This window comes from Oryctolagus cuniculus, chromosome 14 (genome assembly GCF_051225735.1).
Source record: "Oryctolagus cuniculus isolate XC-2025 breed Fujian yellow rabbit chromosome 14, ASM5122573v1, whole genome shotgun sequence".
Classification (NCBI taxonomy): Eukaryota; Metazoa; Chordata; class Mammalia; order Lagomorpha; family Leporidae; genus Oryctolagus; species Oryctolagus cuniculus.
The window spans coordinates 96,399,421-96,413,179 of NC_142880.1; positions in this window are offsets into that span (position 1 = coordinate 96,399,421).

Here is a 13,759-nt window from a genome sequence, read left to right on the forward strand (position 1 = left end):
AGCCAGGGGGCTGCTGGATGGCGTCAGCTCGGAGGGCCTCCCCTGGGGCCGGGCCACCCCCTCACGGGTGGGAGAGCACTCAGAGGAAGGCTCCTTGGGCCCCGCACAGCAAGGACCCCTCCCCGTGGAGTCCCCCAGAATGAGGCCCTGCTCGGGTCCTGAGGGCTCAGGTGGCAGGGTCCCCAGTTCCTGTTTGCCAAGAAACATCACAAGCCCCACCCCCATACCGCCACGTTTGCTGTCATCAGCTGTTGGCAGGAACCTTGCACTGACTTAGTCAACATGATTTCTCTCCCCACTCAAGACGCCACTGTTGGCGCCTGGGCGTGTGCCGTGGGCAGGAAGTCGCGCAGGTGCATGTCCGTGACTGGGTCAGGCCACGGGGGCTCCTCCGCCAGTCTCTCTGGACACGCTGGATGTCACGCTCAGGCTCCCTGGGCAGCCCTAAGCAAAACACGGGGTCACCAGCATCCCAGGGCTTCTGGTGTGGGCTTTTCTTGAGAACTGTGTCCTGGGAGACAGCAGTTCATACGGAGGGACACGGGATGGTCAGAACCCTGGGTGCCACAGACCTGGGTCAGGGTAAAACACGGAGACTGGAGTCCGTGCCTGGGGGCCAGGACTCCGGGATGGGGACTCCGAGGCAGGCGACGCGGCAGTGCCGTGTGCAGGGGACGGATCAGGAGAATCAGTGTGGAATCAGCAGCAATCGCTGCGTTGTCAAAAAAATAAACAAATAAAAAGTTTAATTGATGTGCTAAGGGAGACGATAATAGAATAATATAAAATGTTCAGCTTAAACCAGAGAAGCCAGAAAGACAGGTGTTTGGTGATGAGTGGAAAACAGGTGATAGGAACCCAGGGTGGTCAATAAGCGCTTTAAACACGAAGGGCTGAAACAGACCAACTAAAAGAGAGCGAGTATCAGAGAACCGAGGCAGGTAAGAGGAAGGCGCAAGGCGATGTTTGAGGCCGTGGTGCGGGTGCTGCCTGGGGCACCGCGGCCGTGGCAGGGAGCCCGGGCCTGGGTCCTGGCTCCACCCCTGCGCGTGTGCACCCTGGCACCCACGCGGGACAGACTGAGTTCCTGGCTCTTGGCTATGGCCTGGCCCAGCCTGCCTGCTGTCTGTTGCAGCCATCTGGGAAGGGAAGCAGTGGAGGGAGAATCTGTCTGTCTGTCTCTCTCTGCCATTCAAGTCAATAAAACAAATACATTAAGAAAAAAACTCTTTAAGTAAAGACTGAACTCCTGCCCTGTATGACTCCACTCAGATGAGGACAAAGAGGGGCGATGGGAACGGAGTCTCGGCTCACGGCGAGTGACAGCAGCACATCTCCCGCAACCCCAGACCAGGCCGACAGCACCGGAGTGCAGGGTGCGGGAGAGGCACACGTGGGCGGCGGCTGTGGCCGTTGGAGGCGGGGACTGGAAGAGCGGAGCAGAGGAGACAGTGCCCGTCTACAGGGAGGCTCCGACAGCCCCTGGAGGAGCTGACAGATCAAGGAAGCAGGAAATCGATACCAGCGGAGCTGGCCAGAAGAGCACCATCAGTTAACTCCACCTTGTCAGTGCCTGCACACCTCCCGCCCAAAACCGGCAGAGCACGCGTGGCTCCCGGGCGCCCCAGCCCCCGGGCCGCAGGGCCTTCGCAACCCCAGGCGATGAGAACCTAGACAAGGAGTGCGCGCAGGCGGCGGCGGAATCAACTGGACAGCGACCAGGAGCAGGAAAGGCAGCCTGGGAGAGATGTTCCCAGCGTCCACAGCGGCCTCGATCAGCGCTCTCGGCTCCTACATAGGGGAACCAGAGCAAGGGAGGCAGAGACTGACCCAGAGGGTGAGGACCCCTAGGAACCAGGGACAGAGCCACAAGACTGAACACAGGAAATCTAGGAGAGCGCAAGCTGATTCTCCGAAACCGCGGTACGGCGGTCACAGCGGGAAGCACCCCACGCAGGAAGACGCGGACGACTGCTCCTCTCCCCACGGAACAGAGCCCTGCTCCTCCTGCGGACTTGGGAAGCACGGTGCCGGTGCGCCCTGAGCACCCGATGCCCACGGCGCCGGTGACCGGGACGGTGCGCGCCTTTCCTAAAGACGGCAGCTACCGCAACCCCGAGAGAGGCGGGTGAGCCGAGCGACTGCAGCTACTAAAATAAAGGGACCACGGGCTTATTACGACGTTGTCTAAAAAGGAACCAGCAAGTCCACGTAATTTCACCAACAAAATCTTCCAAATAATTGAGCAAGAAATGACTCCAACCTCACAATCTCTTTTCAGGAGATTAAAGCACAGAGAGCACGTTCCAGCTCATTCTGCGAGCCCAGAACCGGACGGATAGTGCAGGAGAGGCAGCCACAAGCCAGCCTCCCTCGTCAGCGAGGCTGCGAGGTCCTGAGTCAGTCGCTCTCCACTCAAAGCAGCAGTGCAGGAAAAGATTGGTGCACCACACGCGAGCACGTGTACTCCGGGCGTGCAAGCCTGCTCACTGTTTGAAAGTGAAGTTCCTCCCCCGTATCAATGGCTGGAGAAGAAAAGTCACACAGTTGTGTCAACTGGTGCAGACGAAGCTCTAAGCAAAGTCCACCAGGAATCCATCGCAACACCCGCAGCAGACGGGGACCAGAGCAGGAGCTCCCACACCTCGCACAGAAACCTACAGACGCCTCCCGCTCACGGAAGCAGAGACTGAAGGCTCCCCGCGCCCAGCCCAGGAAGAAGCCAAGGAGACGCCGCCATGCCTGTTAGCGCGCACCGGAAGGTTTGCTCGGCGCAGTAACAAGGAAGGGGAGGAAGTGCAGGTGGACTCCGAGGGAAGGAGCAAGAGACACTGTCTTTGTAGAAGACAAAACCTTACCTGGAAATCCCCTAAACCACCAAAGCTGCAATCAACAGACAGCAGCGAGGCTGTAGGAGTTAGGAGCCAACTGCTATCCTACATTCTCGCAGTAAACAGGTGAATCTGAATGTTAAGACGGTGCTGTTTACAGCAGCACCAGACATAAAGGAAACACTCGGTGAAAATCCAACATGCGTGCAGAGCACATATATGAACAACTTTAAAAGCTGACAAGACTTAAGGAAACCAAATAATTCTTTTTGACAGGCAGAGTTAGACAGTGAGAGAGACAGAGAAAGGTCTTCCTTCTGTTGGTTCGCCCCCTAAATGGCCGCTACAGCCAGCGCTGCACCGATCTGAAGCCAGGAGCCAGGTGCTTCTCCTGGTCTCCCATGGGGTGCAGGGCCCAAGCACTTGGGCCATCCTCCACTGCCCTTCCAGGCCACAGCAGAGAGCTGGCCTGGAAGAGGAGCAACCGGGACAGAATCCGGTGCCCCAACCGGGACTAGAACCCAGAGTACCGGTGCCGCAGGCGGAGGATTAGCCTAGTGAGCCATGGCACCAGCCAAGAAAACCAAATAATTCTAAGGAGATGGAGAAACAGTCTGTGTTTATGGATGGGAAAACAAAATGATGTTAAAAAAAAAAAAAGCCATTTTTACTAACCTGGACTTGGTCTGTAGATTCTATAAAATCTCTACCAAACACCAGCAAGCGATCTTGTAGACAGCGCCAAACCAACTCCACATTTATGTGGGGCAGAACAGACCCAGAACGGGCAAAGCAGCGCTGAAGAAGCAGAGTCAGAGCCCTGCGGCACCCACCGCGCCGTCAGGACCGCGCACGTGGCCCGGTGGCTGAGAGGGAGCTGCGGACAGGCAACAGCGTGCTCACCCGTCCCTGAGCCAGGAGCGGATCAGCTCAGTGCAGGAGAAGCGGGCTTTGCAGCAAAAAGGGCCTGAACACCTGCACCCTGATGTGCAAAACCGAACTTTGGCAGAGGCCTTAAACCTTTCAAGAAAACTGACCCTCCCACGGCCGCAGCTTCCGAGTGTAAAACCCACACCGCGGACTCCCTGGGAGAGCGGAGACTTGTGTCTGGTGGTGAGCTTTGCCACACAGCACTCACAGCTCAGTCCACCAAAGAAACACTGTACATTTGATTGATGTCCACGCTGAACGCGAGACACTGTTGGGGCCAGCGCTGTGGTGTGGCGGGTAGAGCTGCCGCCTGCAGTGCCGGCATCCCATATGGGCGCCAGTTCGAGTCCGGCTGCTCCACTTCCGATCCAGCTCTGCTGTGGCCTGGGAAAGCAGTGGACGATGGTCCAGGTGCTGGGGCCCCTGCACCCACGTGGGAGACCTGGAGGAAGCTCCTGGCTTTGGATCGGCGCAGCTCTGGCTATTGCAGCAGCTGGGGAATGGAACAGCAGACGGAAGATCTCCCTCTCTCTCTCTCAGTGGAGAACCTCGTAGTGACCACAGATTCACTATCTACCAAGCCCCGAAAGACGTAGCGAACTCTGCCGAGCGAGGCAGCGCCATCGGGGGAAGCCCGTCCTTCTCACCTAAGGAGGAGGCGAGCTGTGGAGTGAGCACCGCCCGCTGCCGGCAGGGCTTAGGGGTGGCGGGCAGAGTGGGGGGCCAGCCGGAGAGGCACAGATCTCCAGGTGGTGAAGCCGTCTGTGTGGGTGCCCTGCGCCTGTCAGCTGCAGACCTGCTACGCCCACAGAGATCTTTAGGGTGACACAGAGTATCTCAGCACGACCAGCGTGGTGGGCTCCGGCCCCCAGAGCAGGGTGGAGGCAGAGGACAAGAGCTGCAGCTAAAGGCGGTGCAAGACCCTCCCGGCCCCCAGGCGTGGCGCACCTAGAAACCTGACACCAGCCCGGGGTACCAAGCGCAGATCCGTGGGTCGTGGGATCCCTGCCTTTCCAGAGCTTATCCCGAGTTCACTGTGGACGGATCCAAAACACCACAGCCAGTTACAGCCGGTTCACAGAGAGGCTCTGGGGCCCTGGACCCGGGCAGGGTGATCGGGGGAAGGACAGGAAGTGCAGCAGGAGGTGCCGGGTGTGTGTGGGTTCACCCTGGGCCCCACGAGAGAATCCACACCCAGCCCCGGGCACCGCCGGCCACACAGCCCAGCAGGGGCAGCCGTCCCGGAGGCGCTGCCCCCACAAGCCCACCCTTGCCCCCTGCCTGCCAACCTGCTCCTGGGCTGCAGTAAAGTGAAGTGACCCAGCCAGATTTCACGGCTCCCGGGCCGCCCTCACTAAGCCTCTGCCGGGAGGATCCCCGGCTGAGCCGTGCCCCAGGCCACCCTGGATTTGCTGTTTGTCAGCCGTGAACGTGAACGTCTCTTAGACAACAAAGGAAGCTGGGGGGGGGGGGGTGAGGCACGGCTGGCAGGCCCCTCCCCCGGGAGGCAGGGGTGAGGCTCAGCGCTCGCCGTTCCAGCCCAGTGCTCGCCGCGTCTCCCAGATTGACTCTGAAACGGCCGTTCATTAAGTCACTTAAGTGGTGCCTGTGTGTTTGCCACTCAGGCACCGCTCAAGGAACCTGCTGTCAATAACCAAATATGTGTGATGATGTTGTCCCTGCTGGCACAGAGGTCAGCGGCCCCCACACGGCCCCTCCCAGCTCATCCCAGACGGACCTGTCACCTGTGCGGACCAGGGAGCCACCGAGAAGAGACACAAAAATTCGGGACCCTGGAAGCCGAGCGGTGGTGCTGATGAGATCGTAAACAGCACCGCTCAGTAAACGCAAAGCCTGAAGCTTTGCAAACCCGACGGCACGGAGAGGGAGGAGCCTGCTCCCTCAGACGCGCTCTCACTGGCACGGGGCCCTGGGGAGCGTGTGTGCATGTGTGTGCGTGTGTGTGTGTGTGTGTGCATGCACACACGTGTGGGGGACAAGGCAGGCGTCGCCACCGCCCACCGTCATGCTGTCTCCTGGTGGCCCTGTGCCCTGGGCGGGGCTGCTCTGTTGAGATTGTTTGGTTGTCTCCCTGGGCTGAGGCAGGCGGCCCGAGGGGCTGGGGTGCCCAGGCTGAGTGGCCTCTCCTAGGCCACACCCTGCGAAGGGGCACTCGTGCCCTGGCCTCCCTCACAGGGCTCCTCCCCCTCCCCTGCTGGGACAGGAAGGGCTTTGCCTGATCTGATCTGTGGGGACCTGGGGGGTGGGCGGGGCCCTGGAGGTGACAGGCATGAATCTGGATCCCCACCCCCGGCCCGGGGCCCTGGGGTGCAACAGTTGGGTCCCAGGAGGTCTCTGATGGGGAGTTGTGACTTCTGTGTCCCCTTCAGGCACAAAGCAGATGAGTGAGGGCCCGGCTGGAGGTCCTGACCCTCACACAGGAGCCGTGTCTACAGCCCAGGTGGGGCCCTGAACCCTCTCCCTGTACCTCCCAGGGGCCCCACGCAGTGAAAGGCCAGCTCTCATCTGCACCGCAGGAGCCAGCGTTGGGGGTAGCCTGGCCAGCAGGCACCTGACACAGGTAAGCCCCCCACTAGGGGCTCAGCCCCACATCTGTATCTCGAGGGAGGGCGGCGGGGCCCCGGGAGCCTTGGGCACCAGTGACACTGGTTATGTCTGAGTGCTCAGGGTCTGGTGGCCCAACAGCAGATGTGCCACACGGGCCAGTGTGTGACCCAGTGCTGCCTAGGTCTCGGCTTCCTCCCAGCCCACGCAGGAGCCTCCTCTCTGCCCCCGAGTTACGCGGGCTCCAGGCAGGGTTCCCGATGCCAACCTCAGCTGACGCAGACCCGCAGCGCCGGTGCCAGGCCATGGTGCCTCCTTCCCTCCCTCTCAGACTTGGCGAGTGGCGGAGTGGGGATCAGGTGCGTGAGAATCTAGGCGAGTTAATTTCTTAGGCACCTGTTCAGGAGCTCAGAGACAGCAGACGGGGCCACTGCCTTCCAGGGAGGTGTGGGTGGGACTCGCTGTTCTCCACGGAGGAGCCGAGCAGCCCAAGGCAGTGGAGGTGTGGCTGAGACAGCGCCGGCCCGAGGGACCGGGAGAGGGCGGCGTGCAGGGGGCGGGGGTGGGAGGGCAACACTGAGGCCCAGAATCAGTGTTGTTTAAGTAGCCCCACCACGGACATTTGGTCGCCTGCTGTACACAAAATCAAGACCTGACTCCTGCGTGGCGATGGAGGGGAAGGTTAAGTTAGGTAATCCCAGCTCTACTTAGTGAGCGGCTGGGACCCGGTGCACAGACAACTCCTGACTGCGTGACCCAGGCCCGGCCTCACGTCCCCTCCCGTTTCTCTGACACAGCCCCGCTCACTGCTCGTCAGTCCTGACTGCACTTTCTGCTAAGCGACGCCCAAGAAAATGACAGCGACTAAGCAAAAACAGAAATCTGCTCGTGTCAGCTAATTGTTCCCTTGAATTCCTCCCAGTCCATGTTCTTGCCTCACTTTTAATTTGTGCTTGACTTCTGGGAGCGCGTGTGCATTTAAACGCTGGTATTAACAAGGATGTTTTAAACCGTGACCCAGCAGAGAGAAAAAAAACCTCACAGTGGACGGCAGCGTCTAATTCCCACGGGGTTCCTGGAGCAGGCATGCAGGGCACACGGTCCCCTCCCCCGCTCTGGAACGCCAAGGTTCCCGCGCCCACCAGCAACTGTGGCTGAATCCCGGCCCCACCCACGGAGGGCCTGGTGTGCACAGTGGTGACTCTGGAGCCCCTCAGCATGGTAACCAACGTTTTTCTAAAAAGTCCCACGTTTATTTGTTTTAACTCAACTAAGCAAAGGGGTGGATGTTTGATGTCCTTGGTATTCATGTGAGCGTCCACGTGCTAAGCTTCCCACCTGTGAGACACGCTACTGGGCTGCAGTCCATCCGTTTCCGGACACCTTGCCGCCTGGAAGCAGGTGTACCAGCGTATGATCCAGACGGGGGCAGACCCAGCTGGCCGGCCACGGTAGAAGCCACGGCAGAAGCCACTGTTCCCGGAACACAGTCCCCGGAGCGCTGCCCCGGCTCAGAGTCGCTTTAGAACTCGGAAGTTTGACCCCCGCAGCTTCTCTTGAGTGGGTTTCCTCTTGAAAACAGCTTGTGCTCACATGCAAACACACATTGCCTGAGCCAACCACGCAGAACCCACGCTCAGTGCCTGCACGCTGTGGAGACGTCCACAGGACCACGGCCTGGGGAATGCGCCACCCCTCTGGAACAGCCGCACCGGAGTTCCAGGGGAGGTGCTGTGGTCCTCAGCACACCTGCACAGCTCAGCAACCCATACAGCTCCACACACAGAGCTCAGCACACCTGCACAGCCCAACACACACAGCTCAGCACACCTGCACAGCCCAACACACAGCTCAACACACACAGCTCAGCACACCTGCACAGCCCAACACACACAACTCAACACACACAGCTCAACACACCTGCACAGCTCAACACACAGAACTCAGCACACACAGCTCCACACACAGAGCTCAGCACACCTGCACAGCCCCACACACACAGCTCAGCACACACAGCTCAACACACACAGCTCAGCACACACAGCTCAGAACACACAGCTCAGCACACCTGCACAGCCTCACACACACAGCTCAGCACACACAGCTCAGCACACCTGCACAGCTCAGCACACCTGCACAGCTCAGCACACCTGCACAGCCCAACACACAGCTCAGCACACCTGCACAGCCCAACACACAGAGCTCAGCACACAGAACTCAGCACACACATCTCAGCACACAGAGCTCAGCACACCTGCACAGCCCAACACACACAGCTCAGCTCCACACACAGAGCTCAGCACACCTGCACAGCCCAACACACACACAGCTCAGCACACCTACACAGCCCAACACACACAGCTCAGCACACACAGCTCCACACACACAGCTCAGCACACCTGCACAGCTCAACACCTTATACCTCAACACAACTACAGAACTCAACACACACAGCTCAACACACCTGCACAGCTCCACACAGACAGCTCAACACAACCTGCACAGCTCAAGATGTCTACAGAACTCAACACAACTACACGGCTGAACACACCTGTACAGCCCAACACACACAGCTCAACACCTTATACCTCAACACACCTACAGAACTCAACACAGCTGTACACTAACACACCCACACAGCTGAACACACACATTCTCTGACTCTCCAGGCTCTCCCTGGTCAGGAGAGGTGGGAGCCCAGCTCTCTGGTTAGGTTTTAGCTCAGAGTTTCTCTGAGTTTCTGAAATTCGAAATTATCAATGTGCCAGCCCGCAGGTGTCCTGTGACGTGCTCTGGCAGAGTGGATTCTGGGAAAGCCTTCAGAAGGGGCTCCCAGCGCTCACACTGGCACCAGAAGGACAATGCTCCGGGTGTCTGCACCCCACTGAGCCAGGTCCTTCCCTGGATGGGAGGGTGTGGCCCCGTGGGATGGCTGGGCTTGGGCTCCTGCATGAGCTGGGGGTGGGGACGGGGCGATTGTCCTCCACCTGCCCCTTCTCTTGGGCCACAACGTGCTTCCATCTGGAGCCACTGTGGGGGCACTGCCACGTGGGGCATGGAAAGCTCCAGGCGTGGTCCCTGGCACACAGCAAGCACACGGGAGACCGTGCTTCACCGGAACCTCAAAAGCCGCACCCAAGGGGACTGGGCCCTGCGACAGAGCCACACGTGCCGGAGAGGAGGCGACGGGCCTGGGAACTGACACGTCCCATAGCCGCCATGCACAGACCCAGCCGGCTGGACTCCCAGACGGAGCCGGTGCTAGGCTGCGCTCTGAACAATGCCGTCAGTTACTGCTGAGCTGCCGTGGCGTCAGCCCATGGGACGGAGGGTAGGCGCCGCGTTCTGCGCGCACGTTGGTGTTGGGAGGTCCTAGTCCTGTGGCTGGCTGCACGCCAGGCCCTGGTTGGGGGTCAGCTCAGGGGCGGCGGGACCCTCGGCGAACATGAGCAGTGTTTGTCTCCATTTCCCAGTGGAGGCAGGGCCCCGGCTCAGAGGATGAGGAGGGCAGCCCGGGAAGTGTGGGGGTCGCCTCCACTTCCGCCCCGGCACCAGTGCTGGGCCAGTGGGTCACCTGCCATTGCTCGCTCTCACTCAAACGCCTCTTGCAGAACAAACCTGCCACGGTTTTCCCCACTTTCAGAGAAACCTGCGATGGCCGTTCACAGAAGACGTGGTGGTGGACGTGACACTCCCGCAGGGGCGCCCAGAACTGCTGGGACCAGCCCCGCAGAGCAGAGCCCGAGACGGCGCCGGCTCAGAACTCCTGCCAAACACGTGCACACGCTGGCGGCTCTTCTCAGCCATCTTCTCACAGACAGCATACAGATTCCAACATTAAAAGCATAAGAAGCGTTCCTGGGCCCCCTCGGTGCCGCGAGGCGTCAGCCGGCCTGGTGCAGGGCTGCTGTGCGACGTGGTCGATGTACTGCCGTCAGTGAGCAACGCTGTGCGTCCCCTGTTCCAAAAACCACGGGACTGCAACTCTAAGGTGTTCGGCCGCCACTTTTCTGTTCCATTCCACTGTCTACGTGGTGGTTTGTGTCCATGTGCCACTCCACGATGACACACGAGGGGTCCTCACAGAGTCCACGGGAAACGCACGTTTTTGGTTCCACTTATGTCAAGTGCCCTCTCGTAAGGTGAGCTAGGAAACCTTCCGCTTCCTGCCTTCTGTACTGGCCGTGATGCTCTTCATTTTAATGATGATACGGCAGAGTAAGGTTTTGCGGAGTAGAACAGGTGTGGGGAAGTGACATGTTCAGTTCTGTAAGAGGCCAGGGGGTGCCCACAGTGCCGCCCTGAGTCCCTGCCGCACCCCGGGGGCTCAGCCGTGCCTCGGCTGGCCAGAGAGTGCTGGAGGCTGGCCAGGTAGTAAGCCCGGGCATCGCCCCGGGGGAGGCAGCCACACTTGGCCAAGGATGTTGTCAGCTGTGAGTTGCAGTCATTTAGAATCCCGGTGTCAGCATTGAATTAGCAGTTTCAAGATAAAACAGGAAATTTCATTAGCACCGAGAGCATCGGGACATAACAGTAAATTTCACAGTGGCGTGGGGGCAGGTCTTGTAGGAGGCTAAAAGTCCTTTAAATCAGACAACGACAGCAAAACCATCCGTCCTGGCTCACTCACCCGTCGGCAGGGAGCCGCGCCGGAGTCTGGGGGCAGAGACGGGCGGGGAGAGGTGTGCGGACGCCAGGCCGGGGCCGAGCCCTCCCCTCCCCCAGCCTCACGGGCCTCAGCATCAAGCATGTGGGCAGCGGTGGCCATGGCTGACACACGGAATGAACAGGAGACGAGGCCAGAGTCCTGCCAAGGCCCTGACCCTCCCGACAGCCCTCGGACAGGGCGGAGCTGGAGCCACACGGGCAGAAAGGTGCTGCTCGCCGGCCGGCGGCAGCCCCTGAGCTGAATCACTGCAGAGTTTAGGGGACAAACACTTTCACAGGCAGCGGCTGAGGTCTGAGGCCGTGCTCCAGACCAGGCTGCCGGCCACGCTCAGGTCTCTGTGATGGGAGAAGGCCACACTTCCCGCTTAAGGCCACACACGTGTGCTATGAAACACACATTGTTAAATCTTAGCAGCCAGCACTTGGCATAGCAGCTTGGGCCGATGCCTGTGACGCCAGCATCCCATATGGGCCCTGGTTCAAGTCCCGGCTAATCCACTTCCGATCCTGCTCTCCACTAATGGCCTCAGAAAAGCAGAAGATGGCCCAAGTGTTCTGAGGCCTGTCACCCATGTGGGAGACCCAGCTGAGGCTCCTGGCTCCCGGGTTTGGCCTGGTCCAGGCCTGGCCATTGCGGCCACCTTGGGGAGTGGACAGACGGAAGATCTCTGTCTGTCTCACTGTGTCTCCCATCTCTGTAATTCTTCCAAATAAATAAATCTTAAAAAAAAAAAAAACTTAAAAGTCTCAAACTAGTCACTTTGGTGGCAAAGCAGACATGAAAGACAAAACAACCACCCAGAGCCGGAGGGAGAAGCCACCACTGCTTAGCGTGTGCTCGGCTCCCCAGCCAGACCCCAGGCATGGAGACAGAAACGCGAAGCCCGTGCGGCACCGGGTCAGGAGCGCCCGGGCCGAGGCCTGTGCTGTGCCCCTTCCTTCCAGGAAACTCGGAGGGGGAGGGGCTAAGGTGCCCCTGTGGCAGCCCCGCCCCTTCCCTTCTTCTCCCCCTTCCCTGCCCCCCAGCCTCATGGTGATTCCAGCTCTGGTACAGCTTCCACCTCGAGTGCCCTCTAGCAGAAGGTCGGACGGCCATGCGGCCTCCAGGGTGGCCCCGCGGACTTGGAGGGAAAGATCCGGCTCCCGGACTGAGTCTGTGGGAGGCCCCGGGGCCCGGGACCCTGACCACGGGTGACATTTCTCTGTATAACACCCCCCCCGCAGAAAGATGCTACTGGTGGACTCTGACTCTGTCCCTCCAGACTCACCATGGGGCCGCCCTGACCCCCAGAACCTCAGAACGAGACGGTGTGTGGACACGAGGCTGTAGAGGGGTGAGCGAGGGGGATTAAGGCATCTGACAGGTGCAGGAGGAGCCCATGCTGGGACACAGGTGGGTACACAGGAGGCCCCCGGGGTGTGGGATGCCAGCCTCCAGCCTGGGAGGGAGCCCACGTCTGCGGCGTGGGCCGGGTGTGCAGGGAGGGAGCCCACGCACGAGGAGCCCCTTCTCCAAGGCCCCACCAGGGCGTCTGCCACGCGCATGCCGGGGCGCCCCCACCAGCCAGGTCCAGGGGTGGCCTGGACCTCCCGGCACCCGCATTTCCCGGAAGAGCTGTCCACCATCATCCCCAGGAAGGCCGTGGCCTGTGGTGCGACTGCCTGTCCCCTGGGGGAACCCAGGTTCCAGGAAGGACCGCCCCACACGCCTGCCGGACGTGCAGCCTTGGCCGCCTTGCGGCTTGGGTTGTGCCATTCCTGCTCCACCAGGACAAAGGTCTGCGTCTTCAGCCGCACCCCCGGGGCCAGAGGAACCACACGGCAGAGTGTGGAGCACACGGAGCTCACCTGGGGCCACGGGCAAACCCCGGGTCCCACTGCCGAGGGTGGCAGACACAGGGCCGGTGGCCGGTGGCCGTGCCCAGTGCCTCAGCTGCGTTTTGAAGGTGTGATTGTGTCTGATTGGCCTGCAGACGTGCGGGACAAGCTGTGTCTTTCTAAGACGAGCGCCCACATCGGCCGCGGCTGCCGGCGTTAGCACCGTGTGCTGCTCTGGGAAGGATGCCCGGTGCACCCGGTCACCGCCCGCCCGTCTCTCCAGGCCCCTTCCCCACCCCCTCCCCAGTTCTGGTGCTCTCCGTCCTCCAGCACCACCGCCCCTGGACCCTGCCGCTGGCTGAGGATCTTGGGTAAATCGGAGGTGCCAGACCCCAGGGACGGCTCCTCTCGGTACGATCTGAAATGCTACATGCTACAGCACAGCTGGGCACACTCACTGTGTTCAGCTGGGACTACATCATCTGTACAGGTGCAAGACCTACAGTGACACACATCAGAACCCAGCGAGCCTGTGGGGCTGGTGCTGTGGTTCAGCGGGTTGAACCGCCACCGGCAACGCGGCATCCCGCGTGGACCGGGGTGAGTTGCGCCTGCTCCACTTGCAACCCAGCTCCAGGCTGATGCACCCGGGAAAGCAGCAGCAGACGCCCGAGTGCCTGGGCCCCTGCACCCAGGTGAGGGAACCTGAAGAGGCCCCTGGCTTTGAGCTGGCCCAGCTCTGACTACAGGGACCACTTAGGGAGTGAACCAGCAGGTGGAAAATCTGTGGGGGTGTGTGTGTGTGTGTGTGTCTGCCTGTCCGTCCCCCTCTCTGTAACTCTGTCTTTTCAAATAAATAAATCGTCTTTAAAAAAAAAAGAAACAAACAAGACCCAGTGAACCTGACGCTGCAGCAGACGCGGGAGACTGCTCCTGTTCCTGACCCC